This window comes from Maniola hyperantus, chromosome 25, assembly GCF_902806685.2.
Source record: "Maniola hyperantus chromosome 25, iAphHyp1.2, whole genome shotgun sequence".
NCBI lineage: Eukaryota > Metazoa > Arthropoda > Insecta > Lepidoptera > Nymphalidae > Maniola > Maniola hyperantus.
The window spans coordinates 2785924-2805398 of NC_048560.1; the positions used below are offsets into that span (position 1 = coordinate 2785924).

Genomic DNA, 19475 nt, shown 5'->3' on the forward strand with positions numbered 1-19475 from the left:
ACAAACAAACTTTCGCCTTTATAAAAATTATTAGTGTGAAGTGTGATAACAATTAGGAAGTGCCTACAAGATATATATAAATAATTATTAAATAAACATAACCAAATGTGATGTCAGTGTGGTTATTCAGTTATATTTTAAAAAATTAGACATCATTTTCGATGAAAGCTCTCAGTCGGCTTGATTTCTTCCGACATCTTGAACAATAATTACTGTCATATTTCAATAAATTAACACAAAACAATATTAAACTGTATGTATTAATCTTCCTCATGAATCAATTTATCCATGGATGGAAACCGCATTAAATTCCGTTGCGTAGCTTCAAAGATCTAATACAGAGAGACAGACGGCTGGAAGCGACTTTGTTTTATTTATACTAATAATGTAGAAATTTGTCTACGACAGGTATCGTTATTACAGGTATTTGACAGGTTTTGACTGCGGACATTGAATTAGGAACTCAGTCGCAATCAAAATGTATTGAAAGCTTGACAAACAATGACTTGAAATTAGTTGCAACTTGCATAGGTATATATGTATATATTTTTGCAAGTTATTTATTGAACTGTAGAACCACATATGGATAACGTCATGTTTCTATCTTCGGCTTTGGTTTTAAATTGCCTTATTATTTACAAAAAAATATCAACGTAAAAATAACAAAGTGTAAGTTGATTGTGAGTTATTTTCTGCACTTCTTCACTTAATTTGAGATACATAAGAGATTGGTTCATCTATCGGTTAGTGTTTAATTAATATTATCCAAAAGAGAGACGACGCGCAGTTTTTCAACAGTTCGCACTACAGAATAGAACAGAGAGCGCCCACAGACGACTCGAGCTGTCAAAGCGAGAGCGGTGGACAATGCACGTTCGAATACACGTTACAAAAGTTTAAAAAAATAAATCTGCATTTGGAAATGTAAAAACAAATAACTGTTTGAGCAATTCATTGTTTTTATTGCAGCGACGCGGTCGTGACGGAGCGTTTCATATATTATCATGACTTTCAGTGTCATAACATTAAAAGCACACCGAATGGGATGAAAGCTGGATGAAAGTCATTAATGTGGTAGCTCGACACAGAATGAAAACAGGGTCTTCGACTGTAGTAATAAAATAAAGTGATTTTTTGTATAATGGTAGTTTATGGGGCTAGAATTCATTACTAAAGAGAATAATTTGAAAAATCATGATTTTTTAGCAATCTTCTAAATATATAAAATGAAAAGGTGACTGTATGACTGACTCACAGACTGATCTACCAACGCACAGCTCAAACTTCAGCCCAATCCTTCCAGTAGTTTGAGCTGTGCGTTGATAGATCAGTAAGTCAATCAGTCAGTCAGTCACCATTTCCTATTAAATGATTAACTAGCTGATATCCACGACTTCGTACGCGTGGATTTAGGTTTTTAAAAATCCCGTGGGAACTCTTTGATTTACCGGAGTAAAAGCACACGAGTAGTAATATAGACCAGAGGGGAAGCTTCATACTAGCGGCTGGCTGCAGGTTCACTCACTCTAGCGCAACTCACGCACACCACGACGTGTCACGGACGCTCCGTTTGCCGCCAAACTGGGCGCACGGAGCGTCCGTGGCACGTCGTGGTGTGCGTGAGCTAGTGTGAAGCTTCCCCTCTGGTCTATAATATCTACTCGTGTGGTAAAAGGTCGCCTATTATGTCACTCTCCAGGTCTTTAACTATATCCATGCAAAAAATCACGTCGATCCTTTGCTCCGTTGCGACGTGATTGAAGGAGAAACCAACAAACCAATAAACCAACAAACAAACACTTTCGCGTTTATAATATGGGTATTGATAATAATGTAAAGAAGTACTCAATACGAGCGTATTACCAATAGTATGACCATTTGCGGGCTAGAGATTAAGTATCATCACAGAACGATCATAGCTTAACTAAAAGGGGTAACCGCGACTATACTCCAGCCGTAAATAAACGTCGGTATTTTACGACCTCTCGTTACCACCGATCGTCGCGCGAGTTACTACTACTGGATCTCGATTGTTTTCCGGGCAAACTGTCAGTTTTAGAGAAAAAAGTTTAGTGACAGTTGAGATCTTTCGATAGGTTTTTTTAATGGAATTTGTAACAAAAATCCTATGTCCCTCATATAGCAGATTCTGTGCACCGCTACTAGTGGTGTCTATATAACTACACTACCTGTGTGAAAGTCCCGTCAAAACAGATTGAGACGTTCCGAAGATTATATAGATTGTGTTATGATGGTAATGTAAAGAAATACGAGTGTATTACCAATAGCATGACCATTTGTGGGCCAGAGATTAAGCATAATCACAGAACGATCATAGCTAAGGCAAAAGGGGTAACCGCAACTATATACTCCAGTCGTAAATAAACGTCGGTATTTTACGACCTCTCGTTACCACCGATCGTCCCGCGAGTTACTACTACCGGATCTCGATTGTAAAGTTATAAATTTTATGGAAGAAAATATAAAAATGATTCCACAAGGCTTGTAGAGATAACTTTTAATTTTTTTAACCACCACTACGAGTGGTGTCTATATAACTACACTACCTGATTCCCGTGACGTCGTTTGTATGATTGTAATTGTGACATGTAATTTATATGATTTGTGAGTATATTTCAACTTATTTTCAACTATATTTAGTTGAAAATAAGTTTTTAAGCCTTAATCAGACTAAACGCAGGGCGACAGTTGCGCGATAGGATGTCACATCGACACATCGCGGTACTAGCTCCTAGAGATTTTAATACAAGTACTGTACAATGGAACCACGTGACGTCACCTTTCAAAATTGTGCAGTTGCCGTCACGAATTTAGCGCGAAGTTCTGCGACGACCACAGCGCGGATTCGAGTTTCACTCGACCAAACCAGTACTAACTAACTAAAGAGAAACTATTTAAGTGATACGGTAGAAGCGACGTGACTGAAGTTATAATTTTATAATTTAGCCCTAAACCGGCAACATAGAGTCACGATTCTTGGGGTTACATCGTCACCGGTTATGGATTCGAGTTTCAATCGACCAAACAGATACAATAGTAGCGCCGCGCTGTAAGTTAAATTATAATTTAGCCATAAACTAGCGCCATCAAGTCAGGATGAAGGATCCATGGGGCTACATCGTCACCGGTTATGGGGTTTATCGCCCCTGCTTTGGAGATTAGATGATAAAGACTATATTTTATGCGTAAGGGCTATATTTCAGACAGTTTATGTGTAGGTAATTTGTTTGATTTGTGAGTTAATTTCAACTTGTCTTAATTTTCTTATTTTATTTAAAAAGTAGGCCCGCTTACTTTTTTTTTAAATATATAAACTGTTGTTTCTATACCTACCCATATTTCATTCGCGTGGATCTAGGTTTTTAAAAATCCCGTGGGAACTCTTTGATTTTCCGGGATAAAAAGCCTGTGTCCTTCCCCGGGATGCAAGCTATATCTGTACCAAAATCAGTTGAACGGATGGGCTGTAAAAAGCTAGCAGACAGACAGACACACTTTCGCATTTATAATATTAGTAGGAAGTATGGATTCAGAAATATTTTGTTGTTGTTGGAAATAGAAATATTGTTGCTATGATACGTACCTACGTATTTTTTTCATAAAAACATAATTTTTCTTCCAAGCATTTTCTTTTTTTAATAACAACACTTAGATAGTACCTTCATTTACAATTGGGTATTTGACTCCATGTTTTTTATTACTTTATTATAAACTAGGACAAAAATAATGACGTAAACTGAAAAAAACTAATTAAATCGATCAAATAACAAAAAAGTTATAAGCATTTAAATATTTCTGATTAATATAGATAGAGAGAAATATTCTGACAGAGATAGCGATATAGCATTTTGACGTCACACCTTACTAATGCCATAGTAGCTTCGTGCGGTTTCATACAAATTTTCGTTTTGCGAGAAAGGGATAGAAGACCCTCCCACTCCAAAATTAAAATGCCTGTAACTTTGTAAATCTTTGTTGGATTTTAATATTTTTTTCAGCGTACGTCATTATTTTTATCCTAGTTTATAATAAAGTAATAATATTTATCAAATTCAAAAGTAGGAAAATACCCAATTTGCTTTTATTTAATGAAATTGAGCTCTGGGAACAGAAAGCCAGCAGGATGCTACCGATAAAGTTGTAAACTTGGAAACTTATTGTTCTACCCTGCGGGGATAGGAAATAAAGGAATTTTATACCCTTTGTATTCATAAATAAAATAGCCTTTATTATTACTTATATGCACTTATCTAAATATTAAAAGGAAAAGGTGACTAACTGACTGACTAATTGACTGAATGACTGATCTATCAACACCATGCCTTTTACTTTGAGGTTTTCATACTAATTCAAGTTTAGTTTAATAAAAATGATCAGTACCCTTATTTTAAATGCAAAAGTGTGTTTGTTTGTTGGTTTGCCCTTCAATCACGTCGCAACGGTGGTGTAACGGATTGACGTGATTTTTTGCATGGGTGTATATAAAGACCTGGAGAGTGGAGCTACTTTTTATCCCGGCAAATCAAAGAGGTCCCAAGGGATTTTTAAAAACCTAATTCCATGCGGACTAAGTCGCGGGCAATAGCTAGTAGTCTCATAATAATTGAATTAAAATATTTTTATTTATTTAAACTAGCTTATGCTCGCGACTTCGTCCGCGTGGACTACAAAAATTTCAAACCCCTATTTTATCCCCTTAGGGGTTGAATTTTCAAAAATCCTTAGCGGATGCCTACGTCATAATAGCTATCTGCATGCCAAATTTCAGCCCGATCCGTCCAGTAGTTTGAGCTGTGCGTTGATAGATCAGTCAGTCAGTCAGTCACCTTTTCCTTTTATATATTTAAAAGACGTAAAGTTTGTAAGTTTGGATGTAGGGGGTAATCCCCCGAACTAATGACCCGATTCTGAACATCATCTAACTTGCAGATTGCATCGTTACTAACTCCATCTAACTTTTAAAGGTGGGTATACGCTAGACGAACCGAGCACGAGCGAAGCACAGAATAGAATAGAATAGAATGTTTTTTTATTCATGTAAACTTTTTTAAAGTGCTTATGAATAGTCAGGTAGTTTTAATTTACCACTGGTTCGGAATGCCGTTCCTACCGAGAAGAACCAGCAAGAAACTCGGCGGTTGCTCTTTTTAATTTTTCAATTTAAAATGTTATTATACCGTACTATACAAGCCATTGCAGCCCCGTGCATTGCTGGAGCGAGTCAAATCCAAGCTTTTTTATCGTTTACATAGTCTGCGACTGTATAATACAAGCGGAGCTGTTCTCGGCTTCGTCGTTCGCGGCGTCAAGTGTGGACGTACAACGAACCTACAACGATCACTGTCCTCGATCACTGCGAGCGCGAAGCAAATCCCTTTTTGTTCGTCAAAAAACCGACAACAGGCGGAACGCAGCCGAGCACGAACGAAATGCTCGCAGCGCGCTCGTTCGAGATTTGTAAGTCGGTCCACACTAGACGAATTGTATTCGGCTCATGCTCGGCTCGTGCTCGGTTCGCCTAGCGTAGACCCACCTTAATATCATTGATTTAGAAAAATTGTAAAACATAAGTCAGCACGGCTTGATAACGAGTTTTCTTTATAAAACGGGAATACAATAAAAATAATGCATAGTCGAGTAAATACATTTCTACATGCATTCATTGAAACGCGGCACATAATTACAGGGCTGTCACTTCACGACGTTCACGTTCTGCTATTTACTTTGCAAATCACGTAACAACTAGTGATGTGCCGGATCATTAAAAATGTAGATCCGCGGATACGGATACCAATGACTTATATGTATACTAACATATAAGTCATTGACGGATACGGATCATTGGCGTCAAGATCCGCGGATACGGATACGGATCTTAACTTTCTTACTCGATCGGTGTCGGTGTGTGTGACCATGAAACGATAGTTGACGCCACTTGACGCTTTGCGTGGCAGGACATGTTTTGACTTGCATGGCACGGGTCTTTCTTTTGTTTTGTTTATAATTTAGTGTTACACTGGGCAGCAATAAAGTTTGCATTTGTTTTTTGTTTGTTGTGGAATTATTTAATAGTATTTTATTGCTACCTAATCACAAAAATAGAATTTAATCTATGTACCTATTAAAAATTAATAAGGTAAAATATCCGCCAAAAAAGTAACGGATACGGATACGGATCTTTATTTTCCCGCGGATACGGATACCGATACGGATATCCGGAACATCACTAGTAACAACTCACATTTGCGAGAAATGCCTCGTTAGCATAGTTAACAAGTTTGCGCTGCATGTCTGTGCATCCAACGTTTTATATAATCGTGTAACCAGAGTTCATGGACAAAGTTCTTTATTGCACATAACTCCATCTTTCTCTTATTATGTTCGCCGGATGCGAGGTAACATGAAGAGACGTCATTAAACTAGTTGTAGTTGTAAAGTTGCGTTACGTAAGTTCTGACGTCGTCGGGCTGTGAATGTTCTACAGTTTATGATTGTTTCAGTTTCATTTTGATAAGTCTGCGTACATCAGTGGTTTAATGGGTGATGTATAATATATAAGTAAGTATAAAACAGAATCTCTTTAATTTTCCGGGATAAAAAGTAGCCTATGGGCGTTTGTGAACCCATCCGTGATTTCACGAATCCGTCAAAAATACGAATCAAACGTACGTATATAATCGAATATACGAATAAAATCACCAATAATTTCAAAAGCATACTTAATTTAATATCTGACACCCCTAATTTATTAAACATAGATGCGGTCTACATTTCTCATTGATCTCTTTTTATTTGTAACAAAATAATTTATTACATTACATTACAGCCGGGATTGTAACGCAATAAATTTATTTTGTAGCAGTAAAGCTTGTTATGTTTACAATCGAACGAATTATATTATGATTGAGCAGATCAATCATTTTGATTGATTGTTAAATATTTATGGTTTTACAAAGCTGAATTTTATATTTTTGAGTACTTACCGAGTTATATTGAGTGGATTAGTAAGCGGTATACCTTTTATGAATTAATATTTCCATCATTCCCTATTTGGGGTCCTTAGGGCTGATTCAGATTAGCTTCGATTCCCTGCCAATGTGTATCTATCGTGTAGGGGATAAATTTTCAAAAAAAAAATCTTAGTGCTCAGTCAGAGTGAGCTAGAGTGAGGAATCGGCTAGTCTTTGTTTTCACGTCACCCATATCCTAATATTGGACATATCGTCGATTCAGGACCAAACCGAGAGTTCGTTCACTCTAGTTCACTCTGCCTACAGCGTCAAATGTAAGTAACATTTGACGCCTGCCCGTATAAATGAAGCTTGGACGTTTTGTTACAAGTTGCCTAACTCTCGTGAACTGTAGCTAAGTTCAGCTAGATGACCTCAGACCTAAGTAGATCTACGTTAACTAAGTAACGTTGAATGAAATCTCATACTGGATGGGTGACCGAATTCTAAATCTAAACATATAAAATGAAAAGGTGACTGACTGAGTGACTGACTGACTGACTGATCTATCAACGTACAGCTCAAACTACAGGACGGATCAGGCATCGGAAATTTGGCATGGAGATAGCTATTATGACGTATGATCGTATCCGCTAAGAAAGGTTTTTTGAAAATTCAACCCCTAAGGGGTGAAATAGGGGTTTGAAATTTGTGTAGTCCACGCGGTTGAAGTCGCAAACATAAGCTAGTTACAAATATTATACAGAATTTAATCATTGTATGAAATAGGTCATGAAAATTTAAGTATTTGAAAGCCATAGGTACTGCGCCTACCTACCAATAAGGGTAAAGACCAAGAATTACAGTTTTCCGAGTTTTCCATTTAATTTTTTCCAGTTGTGAAAAATCGCAATACCAAATGGGAATGGAAAATTGACCAGCGGCCGCCACGCTGCGCAATTAAAAAGGGATTTGAAAACACCACTGACCGTTGATTGCTCCGTCTGTAAAAGCTGGGCTTTTTACGATCACAGGTTCTGGTATGCCTACTCTCTCCCTGCAACGATTCATCATAATCATCATCGTCATGAACAACCCATCGCCGGCTCGCTTGTCTCCTCTCAGATTTTGGCCGTAGTCTACCACGCTGGCCAAGTGTAGATTGGCAGACTCCACTCGCCTTTTTAGAGTTCCGTACCTCAAAAGGAAAAACGGAACCCTTAAAGGATCACTTTGTTGTCTGTCTGTCGTTCTGTCAAGAAACCTACAGGGTACTTCCCGTTGACCTAGAATCATGAAATTTGACAGGTAGGTAGGACTTATAGCTGACATTCGGGAAAAAATCTGAAAACCGTGAATTTGTGGTTACATCACACGAAAAAATTAAATTGTGGTCATGAACTAATAATTAGTATTGTCAATTTTCGAAGTAAGATAGTTTTATCAAGTGGGGTACCATATGAAAGGGCTTTCCTGTGCATTCAAAAACAGATTTTTATTTATTTTTATGCATCATAGTTTTTGAATTATCGTGCAAAATGTCGAAAAATACGACTGTAGTACGGAACCCTCATTGCGCGAGCCTGACTCGCACTTGGCCGGTTTTTTAAAGTTAAAAATGGCGAGCAAACGAGCAGGCGGGCTACATTCGGTAAGAAATGATTATTAAAAATTCAACCCTAAAGGGGTAAAAAAGGGGTTTGAAAGTCGAGGTCTTGTAATACACGTTGTATAACAAATTCCAGGTAAGAAAATCTTTTACTACGGCCTTCATAATAAATATTACACAGTGTAATAATAATTTTGACGCCATGGGAGGTCGGCTGGCACGTCGTGCGTAATGCGCCAACAATGCGAAGGTTTATCTGGAAACGCCGAAGAACAATGAATGTTGTGTGTACCCACCCTTTTTTGGTGCGGTACACAGCGTGGGCGGTTATTTATATTCGTTCATTTTTAATATAATAATATGTTATATGGCTACGACTTGTTATGTTGTTATGGTTATCTATATATATAAAATTCAAAGTCCTGACTGACTGACTGACTGACTGACATATATATCAACGCACAGCCTAAACCGCTGGTCCTAAAGACATGAAATTTGGAGGGTCTATTATTTGAAAAGAGTAGGTATCCACTAAGAAAGGATTTTTCGAAATTCCACCCCTAAGTGGGTTAAATTGGGGGGTGGAAATTTGTATGAAAGTCATTTGCATTCAAGTTATTTGCATGAAAATTGGTATTTGGGTTTTCGGTTACAAATGAAGAAATACGTGTTTCAGGATTTTTGGAAAATTCGCCCATAAGGGTGGTAAAATAGGGGATGAAAGTTTGTATGGGACAGTTTTAATTATTGATATTATTAACTTGAAATTTGGAAAGTTTTTCTTGAGGTGTCAGCTGAGAAAAAAAAATGTCATTTGTTTCCTGTAGGCCACGCGGGCGAAGCCGCGAGCAGAAGCTAGTGTTATTATAAGTATAGATAAAGGAGTATGGATAGCGTTAAGGAAAATATAGTAGTAAGTTATGTACATAATATTAAGAGCTGAGAGCGCCACCTCGCCAACAAACTGGCCCATCAGTTTGGCGAAGTAAATAAATAAATTAAAAAAAAAAACTTTACCTCATACAGGCAAGAAGACACTGCCTACTCAACTCTTCGCTCGGTTTTAGAATCATACGACAACACATTTTTTTCCGGGTTTCTTTTCCGCACTTAGATGGAGCTGTCTGAGTGCCATCTCGACCTGTCGCGTACCTACTATACGTGAGAATTATTATCCCATATAAACTCTTACCATTATCAGAGAGGGAGCTATGCTTGGAGTTTCTCTACGTGATCAAATCAGAAATGAGGAGATCCGTAGGAGAACTAGAGTAACCGACATAGCTCAACGGGTTGCGAAGCTGAAGTGGCAATGGGCAGGGCACATAGTTCGTACAACCGATAGACGTTGGGGTCCCAAGGTGCTGGAATGGCGCCCTCGCACTGGACGACGCAGTATTGAAAGATCATAGCAAAATTTAGGGTTATCTTATTAGTCTGTGTCGGCGTGGATTTTTGCCGCCTGTGACTGGTCATAGCGTTGCGTTCTTTCGCGGTACTTTGTTAACAATGTCGGTTTTATGAAGAGTTATTGTGATCTCCAGTGGCGGATTTGCCCTTAGGCACAATAGGCCCGTGCCTAGAGCGGCCACATATTAGGGGCGGCCGCTCTGCAATGCATCGTATTAATACTTATAACTAACTTGAACTTATATAAATAATCAATAAGTTCAAGAGAAATCAGGAATAGAAAGTGCGTAAGCAACCAATAAAAGGACAATAGATCATTGTTTTTACGTGAACGAAACAATAGGTCAAGGATCGAGAAAGGCAAAAGCGTAAACACTTACAACCCATATTCACAAATGTTACTATGAGGTCTCATGTTGCGTTCGAACGCACATGGTACAGAAAACCTATTCATAAACAACAGGAGGGACGGACGACACCACCAAAACGAGACCATAAAACTTTACGCGATACATTTTGGCAAAACAATACAGATAGGGTATAGGGTAGGGTACAGGGTGTATGCCCGAGTGTTTGTGTGATTTAAATAATTTCTTTTTGAAAAATCGCGATTAATAAAGTAAAGCCTTGAGAAAACATATAAATAGCGATCACTACAAAACTTATACCTACGTGATATAAAAAAAACGATTATTACGGCGCCGATGAATTTTAAAGATGCTAATTGATGCTATAGATTTTTTAGGGTTCCGTAGCCAAATAGAAAAAAACGGAACCCTTATAAATGTATAATGTCATGTCTGTCTGTCTGTCTGTCTGTATGTCCGTCCGTATGTCACACTTTTTTCCGAAACTATAAGAGCTATACTTTTGAAACTTGGTAAGTAGATGTATTCTGTGAACCGCATTAAGATTTTCACACAAAAATAGAAAAAAAAACAATAAATTTTGGGGGTCCCCTACTTAGAACTGAAACTCAAAAAATATTTTTTTTCATCAAACCTATAGGTACGTGTGGAGTATCTATGGATAGGTCTTCAAAAATGATATTGAGGTTTCTAATGTAATTTTTTTTAAAACTGAATAGTTTGCGCGAGAGACACTTCCAAAGTGGTAAAATGTGTGTCTGCCTCCTATTTTATTAGTTACTAGTGACTTTAAAATTTTATTCATTGGGGAGTTGAAAAAACATTAAAAACATTAAGAAAAAATATTAATTATTCAGTACATAATATTATTATGTGATTTGAAAAATATACGACTATTTAGTTGAATTCCGAATTTCCGAATGTTCATCTATTGGTCCGGGTACCCTAATGACAATCTTAGTTTTGGGTTTTAAACGATGTTCTGCCATCTGGACACCATCTGGTAGTCACTCGAGTATTCACTCTCGCGTATCCAAACTAAGTTGACCAATCCCTTAGCAGAGTCCTTTAAGTGCAGACGAGTTTTGTAACACACTATCTGATCTGCCCGGGCTTCACTCGGGTGGGATTTAGAATATCAGCGTGGGGGTGAAAATATAGTGCTAGTGCAATTCAAAGAACACACGAACAAAGTGAAAGCATAGTGCTAGTGCAATTTAAAGAACACAAGAACAAAGTGTCTACCAATAAAGACTCAATAGACCGATTCTTAGGTGTAGTAAGTACGTTTATAAGTTTAGGTTAATATAATAATACTTATAAGCCTCTCTCATAGGCTAGATTGTAATGATAGTAAAGTATTGTTGTCAGTACTTTACGATAATAAAAAAAAGCATGGGGGTGGAATTTTCAAAAATCCTGAAACACGTTTTTTTATTTACCTACATACTTACCAATTCTCATGGAAATAACTTGAAAAACAACGGACATTCATACAAACTTACACCCCCTATTTAACCCCCTTGGAAGTAAAATTTTCAAAAATCATGAAATACTTTACCTACATAATATTTTTATTTTTAACCGAAAGCCACATACATACATACATTGAGATTGACTTGATATGGACAGGGCTTTTGAACAAACAAAATGGCATTGACTCAGTGGTGCTTTAGCACCAATGCAACCTCAGTGACGTCTGGATTTCAAACGACTCGTTCATTAGTACCTTAGATCAGGTGGCGCTGATTTATCTGGTTCCAAAACCGTGAAAAATTTTGTTAGCTTGACCATATCTTGTCATTTATATCGATGCTTGTATAACAATTTTTATCGATGTAACTTTAAAAATAAATGACTTTCATAGAAACTTCCATATCCTATTTAACCCCCTTAGGGGTTGAACTTTCAAAAATCCTTTCTTAGTGGGTGCCTACGTTAGAAAAGGAACTTACTGTCAAAATTTCATGTTTCTAAACCCAGCAGTTTAGGCTGTGCGTTGATAGATCAGTTTGTCAGTCAGAACAAGTCTTTTTATAAATATTTAAACTAGCTTATGCTCGCGACTTCATCTGCGTGGACTACACCCCTATTTCATCCTCTTAGGGGTTAAATTTTCAAATATCCTGTCTTAGTGGATGCCTACGTCATAATAGATATCTGCATGCCAAATCTCAGCCCGATCCGTCCGTAAGTTTGAACTGTATGTTGATAGATCAGTCTGTCAGGACTTTTTTATATATACAGATAACCGTTTTAAATGTTTTATTTAAATGTGCAATTATCTCTGAAAGGTCGAAAAATATTGCAAACTAGGTAGGTACCAGCTATGTTAACTAAATTTCTGAATCGATTTCGATGAAAATTGACAATAAAGTAAATTCATTAAGTACTGTGTAGTCTAAATATATAAAAGGAAAAGGTGACTGACTGACTGACTGATCTATCAACGCACAGCTCAAACTACTGGAAGGATCGGGCTGAAATTTGGAATGCAGAGAGCCATTATTACGTAGGCATCCGCTAAGAAAGGATTTTTCAAAATTTTACCCCTAAGGGGGTGAAATAGGGGTTTGAAATTCGTGTGGTCCACGCGTATGAAGTCGCGAGCATAAGTTAGTCTTTAATATGATAAGAGCTGGGAAAGGGGCGGCTCTGGCCTGGGGCCTAGAGCGGCCAAGACTGCAAATCCGCCTCTGGTGATCTCACATAGTTTCTTATGTTTATTTGGTGTTACGTTATGTAAAGAATGTGCCTTCAGTGATAAGAGCTTACTTTGTTACGTATTAGTCGTAAAAATCCTTTTGTCAATAGAATTACAGTCAATGTAAACTTTTTTGAGAAACCTCTTTTATTAACCAACTCCTGATCTTTCTAATAACTAGTTGGACGGACGACATCAGACGAATCGAAGGGAGCGGGAGGGAGGGATTAGTGTGACAGTGTAGTGTGATTAGTGTGATAGTGTGATAGTGTGAAGTGTGATAGTGTGATTCCAGTACAGCCAAATGATTTTCACCCCTGCAAACTTGTATTTTTCAAAAGAGACGGCAAACAATAGTCCCGAGCAACACTATCGCCAAGAGATTTGAACTCCATAATCCGCTTTTACGAGAGCGCTTAAACAAAGAACACAGACTTTAATGCAATCCCGTGAGATGAGATGAAATAGTATATTTCGTTTTGCACGGCTGCTCAGGGTTTAATATCCCTGAAAAGTGCTTGTTTTAGGGTACTGTACCCAAAAGGCGCCAACGGGATCCTATTACCGTCCGTCCGTACGTCCGTCTGTCTACCAGCGGGGTTGTATCTCGTGAACCGTAATAGGTATAAGGTTGAAATTTTCACTAGGTTGACGGACGACATCAGACGAGTCGCAGGGAGCCGCTGGATTCAGGCGGCGCAAGACCGTGGCGTGTGGAAGTCCCTACAAGAGACTTATGTCTAGCAGTGGACGTCTATCGGTTGATGATGATGCCAAAAAACCCTTCAAACTTGTATTTTTTGTCCCGAGTAGGCCACACTATCGCCAAGAGATTTGAACTCCATAGAACACAGACTTTCTATACAATCAGAGTATAGTGTAAATCAAGTAGCCAAGTAGCGACCGCTCTGACCTCATTACAAAATTTGATATATATAATCAAGCACTCATAGGCTTTCTTAATTACATCCCTAAAATCGAGCACACTTGTTGGATTTCTGTCCTTCCTACATCTGTCCCTTTCTGTTTCATTTTGAGAAGTGAAAGTGTGAAAGGGATGGAGGAAAAATCTGTAACGTTTGAAGTGGGCGAAGCGGTGTGTTTGCGCCTTGTAACTCGATACCCGTGTGTGGCCCGGGTAGTGATGGGGATTAATGATCTTATATTTGTGTTTTATTTTATCGATAATTTGGAATCATATTGTTATAAGATTTACTAGCGACCCGCCCCGGCTTCGCATGGGTGCAACGTAGATACTAATGTAGTGTCATTGAGGTGTCATTGCCTCGGAAGCTCTCAAATGAAAGAATTTTTTTCCGACCTAATTCACATTATTTTAATTTCACTAGGGATCTCTAATTTTTTGAGAATTAAACTATAGCTATAAACCTTCCTCTTGAATCACTCTTATCTATTGGTGAAAACCGCATTAAAATCCGTTGTGTGGTTTAAAAGATCTACGCGTTCATAGATACATACTGTTAGACGGATATTTATACTAGGTGATTGTATTATCTGTGGCGTGCTCTGCGGAGTAACGAATCTATGCGAAACGTCATTCTGAGATGGCGCGTAGAAAGAGGTGTTTGCTCTTGTGTTGATATAAATAATAATTACTATGTGAACAGTGAATAAAAGCCTTCTAAAGTATATCAAAGTGGTTTTCATTCTAATATTTAAATTATAATTAATAAATAAAAAATAAAAATAATAAAAATAAAAATAATTAAATGAGTATTTTTGACCAAAGTTTTTATGGAAAAACATGTAGATGCATAAATTTTATGCCCGCAAATCTCATTACCATAAGCTTTCGATGTATGATTAGCCTACTTTTTTCAAAAAACTAACTAAAATTTGAATTTTCGCGGCTGGATCTATCAAACCACCTTACCGTTTCTGACACGAACCGCTAATAATTCTTTTACGAAGTCAGTTTTTCCTGTCACGTATAATCTAAATACATTCAAGACAAAATTGAATAGCCTTATTGTAAGCAAGCGCGCTCCAACCTTTGGTAGGGGAGCCCAAGAGGGGATTTTGGGATTTACTCGAGCGCGTCAGATTAAGACAAGGTAAGTTAATTAAATGCAGAAAAGTGTGCATTTCATTGATCTGACAATTTGAGCGTGCCATAAGGAAATGGGAGAGTCACAAAGTTTCTAAAATCGACCATGACTTTTGGTTGCGTCCAAATCGTCAGTTTATTGAATAGGAGAATTTTATCGATAAAAATCGTTTAAACGTAATTAATCACGCTCGCGACATCACAACGACACATAACAAAATTTTCGCTCATAAAAGCATTCAACAAAAGCGCTCATACCGTAAGTAATGTATGTTGAAGCGATGTAAATGTTGGACGCGACGACGTGTCACTCTTTTTTTTAATTTGCTTAATTAGCGAGCCGACCGTCATTGTGTACTGCTGAGTTTATTTCTTTTTTTTAATTTAAATTCGAATGTTTCTTTCGTTCTAATAAAAAAACCCGCCAAATGCGAGTCAGACTCGCGCTTCGAGGGTTCCGTACTAAAGTCGTATTTTTTCGACGTTTTGCACATAAATCAATTTAACTATTATGCATAAAAATATATAAAAATTTGTTTTACAGAATATACAGGTAAAGCCCTTTCATATGACACCACCCACGTTTGAAAGTTGAAAATATTAGTTTTTTGTTTATGACTACATTTTAATTTTTTTTTTGTGATGTAATCACAAATTCACGGTTTTCGGATTTATTTCTTTACTTGTTCTATAAGACCTACCTACCTACCAAATTTCATGATTCTAGGTCAACGGGAAGTACCCCATAGGTTTTCAGTTTTCATAAAATACACAACGGACAGACAGACAGACAAACAGACGGATTTTTATTGAATTTTTTTTAGCTATCGCTTTTGGAAATCCTGTACCTATTCACCTACCTATAGTAAACGAACGCGACAGGTCGAGATGACAATCGTGGTGAGGCGGGACGACGCCCCGCACTCCTGCATTTCACCCTTGCTCGCCCCCACCCCGATTGCCATCTCGACCTACACTATATACCTAACTCTCTTTTTAATTATGCATAATTAGCTTGCGGGCAACACATCGACCGTAATTTTGTACTAGACTTTATTTTTTTAAGCCGAGTTTATTTATGCAGAACCCGTATTAGGGGACGCGTTATACGATTATTTATTAATGACATTAATAATTACTCTAATGCTTGCGGGTTTCTGGTCGTGTAATAATACAATGAGAGATTAAATTAGCTGAAATTTGACATGTGGGAGGATTATTTTGATTAATAATAAAGCGCTTTTCGCTTGATTGCTATAAAGTTAGATGGGCCTGTTTCACAATCGAAAGATAAAGACATTTTGACAGATTCCCAATACAAAAACCGGCCAAATGAGAGTAGGATATACTTTTTGGTCTGGTGGGAGGCTTCGGCCGTGGCTAGTTACCACCTTACCGGCAAAGCCGTGCCGCCAAGCGATTTAGCGTTACGGTACGATGCCGTGTAGAAACCAAAGGGGTTTGGGTTTAATAAAAACTGTCATACCCCTTCCAGGTTAGCCTGCTATTATCTTAGACTGCATCATCACTTACCACCAGGTGAGATTGCAGTCAAGGGCTAACTTGTATCTGAATAAAAAAAAAAACAAACTTGAGAATTATAGACTCGCGTTTGGCTGCAATTAGACCTGGTATAAAGCAGCCTAAGATGGAGCGCCCCCTTCTACCCCTTCGTACGACCACCCCCACCATGCAAACCGGCAGATAAATATTTTTTGCGATAAAAAAACACGTGAGACGCATTATATACTATTGATACCTAAAGCGCTCGAGTTTTTTTTTTTTTTTTGGGAATATTTTTTTTTTTACATTTTTGAAAAACTTTACGCGCTCTCCCCACCAGTGAAAGGGGTAACATCATATAACCTTTTTTTCGTTTTAGTACCTAATCTTCACAATCCAATAGGCCCCCACGACGCTCGAGTAAATTCATATTTAGCTTCTTGGGCTCCCCTACTATCAGTACCCTTATTATAAATGCGATAGTGTGTTTGTTTGTTGGTTTATTGGTTTGTCCTTCAATCACGTCGCAACGGCGCAACGGATTGACGTGATTTTTTGCATGGGTATAGATAAAGACCTGGAGAGTGACATAGGCTACTTTTCATCCCGGAAAATCAAAGAGTTCCCACGGGATTTTTAAAAACTAAATCCACGCGGAATTCGCAGGCATACCCTAGTTACTAATAAAGACACCGCTCCATTACCCTAGCTCAGAATAATTAATTACATTAACACTAGGTACGTGTAAGCATGACTATCAAATTCCCCAATTATAAATGGAAGTGCTTCATTTATATGATTAAAACAGCACTCCAGGATGCCCCGGGGTATTCAATTAGGCCACGGATGCGGGCATTGTTGTACGGAATTATAATCTATATTTTACCCTACTTTATGGAAATGAGGAGTTCCAGCTGCGCTATTATTTATCCTATTTATCCCAGTCAATGGGGTTTGTTTTGTTTTAAAACACGACGAATTTACAACCACCTCTCCCATTTCTACTGTTCCGTGTTGTTTATACCCTTTTAAGTATTTTGATAAAAACGTGGGAGTATTTTTATATTTATAAAATAATTTCGAATTTCTTAATTTATCTTACCTATTTATCCCAGTCAATGGGGTTTGTTTTGTTTTAAAACAGACGAATTTACAACCACCTCTCCCATTTCTACTGTTCCGTGTTGTTTATTTCCTTTTAAGTATTTTGATATAACGTGGAAGCATTGACTTATATATTACTTCGTATGGACAGGGCTATTGAACAAACAAAAAGGCACTAACTCAGTGGTGATTTAGCACCAATGCAACCTCAGTGACGTCTGGATTTCAAACGGGTCGTTTATTAGTATCTAAGAGGTGGCGCTGATTTATTTGGTTCCAAAACCGTGAAAAATTTTGTTCGCTTGACCATATCTTGTCATTTATATCGATTCGTGGAAGTTTTTTTTTCCTTTTTTTTTTTAAATGAAGTCTTTTTGAATAAAACTATTGTGATTTTTTTACGTTTACGCAACGAGGAACAACTAATACTTACTATGTAAAAAATAAAAGGTACCTAAGTAAGCTCAAACATAAAGAGATAAAATGTTTCAAATACTACAAGTCTGCAGCAAAGTTTTGAGCCGAAATGTTTAAAACATTTTTGTTACTTTTCTATTTTCAACTATCTTCCCGACGGTTTAGACTCTTGAAATTTAAACATAGAAATACAAACTGGAATACATTTGCAGAACTAAATTGCTTACCTACCTGTTTGTTAGTTTTTTTTAAAATTTTTTGCATAATAACGCACCTTTAGAATTATAGAGCCCCATTTCACAATTTAAGAATTTCGAGTTTGAGTGATAAAATGACTGGATGACAATTTCTATCGACTCATAATAAAATAGAGAGAAAGATACAAAATTTGTCTTTTTCTACAATACAATGGGTGATTTTATTATGAGTTGATGTAAATGGTCATCCAAACTCGTTTTAACACTCACTCGAAATCCTTAAATTTTGAATTAGGTCTCTATAATTCTAAAGGTGCGAATTAAAGTTATTCTATTCTATAAATATAAATATTAAATATTTATACTCACATGACTCCTCAATGAGAACTTCTTGTCGACTAAAAACACAACACATGAGTGACACACACACACGTAACACAAAGCACTTAACACACACCATTGTTCACATTCGATTCTATAAATTATCGATAAACATATTTAACCCCAACCCTATCCGAACACGGCACAATTATTACAACATTTTTACTAATTTTTTTTAATAACCCCAACACCACTAGAACATTTTGCTACAGAATTTACGACACAAGTATTTTTTATCGATAACTCTATCGCCCACCACTAGACGCGAATGTTTTTAAAAATACTACAATGCATTGAAGTTTTTTCATCATTGTAATATGCAGTGTTCAATGCAGTGGAGTCGGAATCTGGAACAAACAAAAAAAATATTATTAAAATTTCTCGCATGGATTCGTAGGAAACAGCGCTTTTTATAAAATTATACCCACATTCAATTACTTATCATTATTTCAATTATTTAAATGTTAAAAATGTTTCGTTCCTCTGATACCTGAACAGGGAAACGAAACATATATAAAAAAATGTATGGCTGAATGTGTTGCTGATCGCAAATCTGGAAAACGGCTGAACCGATTTCGCTAATTCTTTTTTTATAATATTCCTTGAAGTACGAGGATGGTTCTTACGGAGAGAAAAATTAAAAAAAAATGCCTGAAAAAGAAAGGCGGTACGAAGTTCGCCGGGTCAGCTAGTTTATTATATTAAGTAGATACTATACAGGGTGGAATTTTGTAATGCCACCT

The 19475-nt window shown here is 37.2% G+C and overlaps 1 pseudogene; it reads right to left on the minus strand.

The window, feature by feature from the left end:
* The window catches only part of LOC117993964 (uncharacterized), a 184655-nt pseudogene that overhangs the window by 63933 nt on the left and 101247 nt on the right, over positions 1–19475 (minus strand).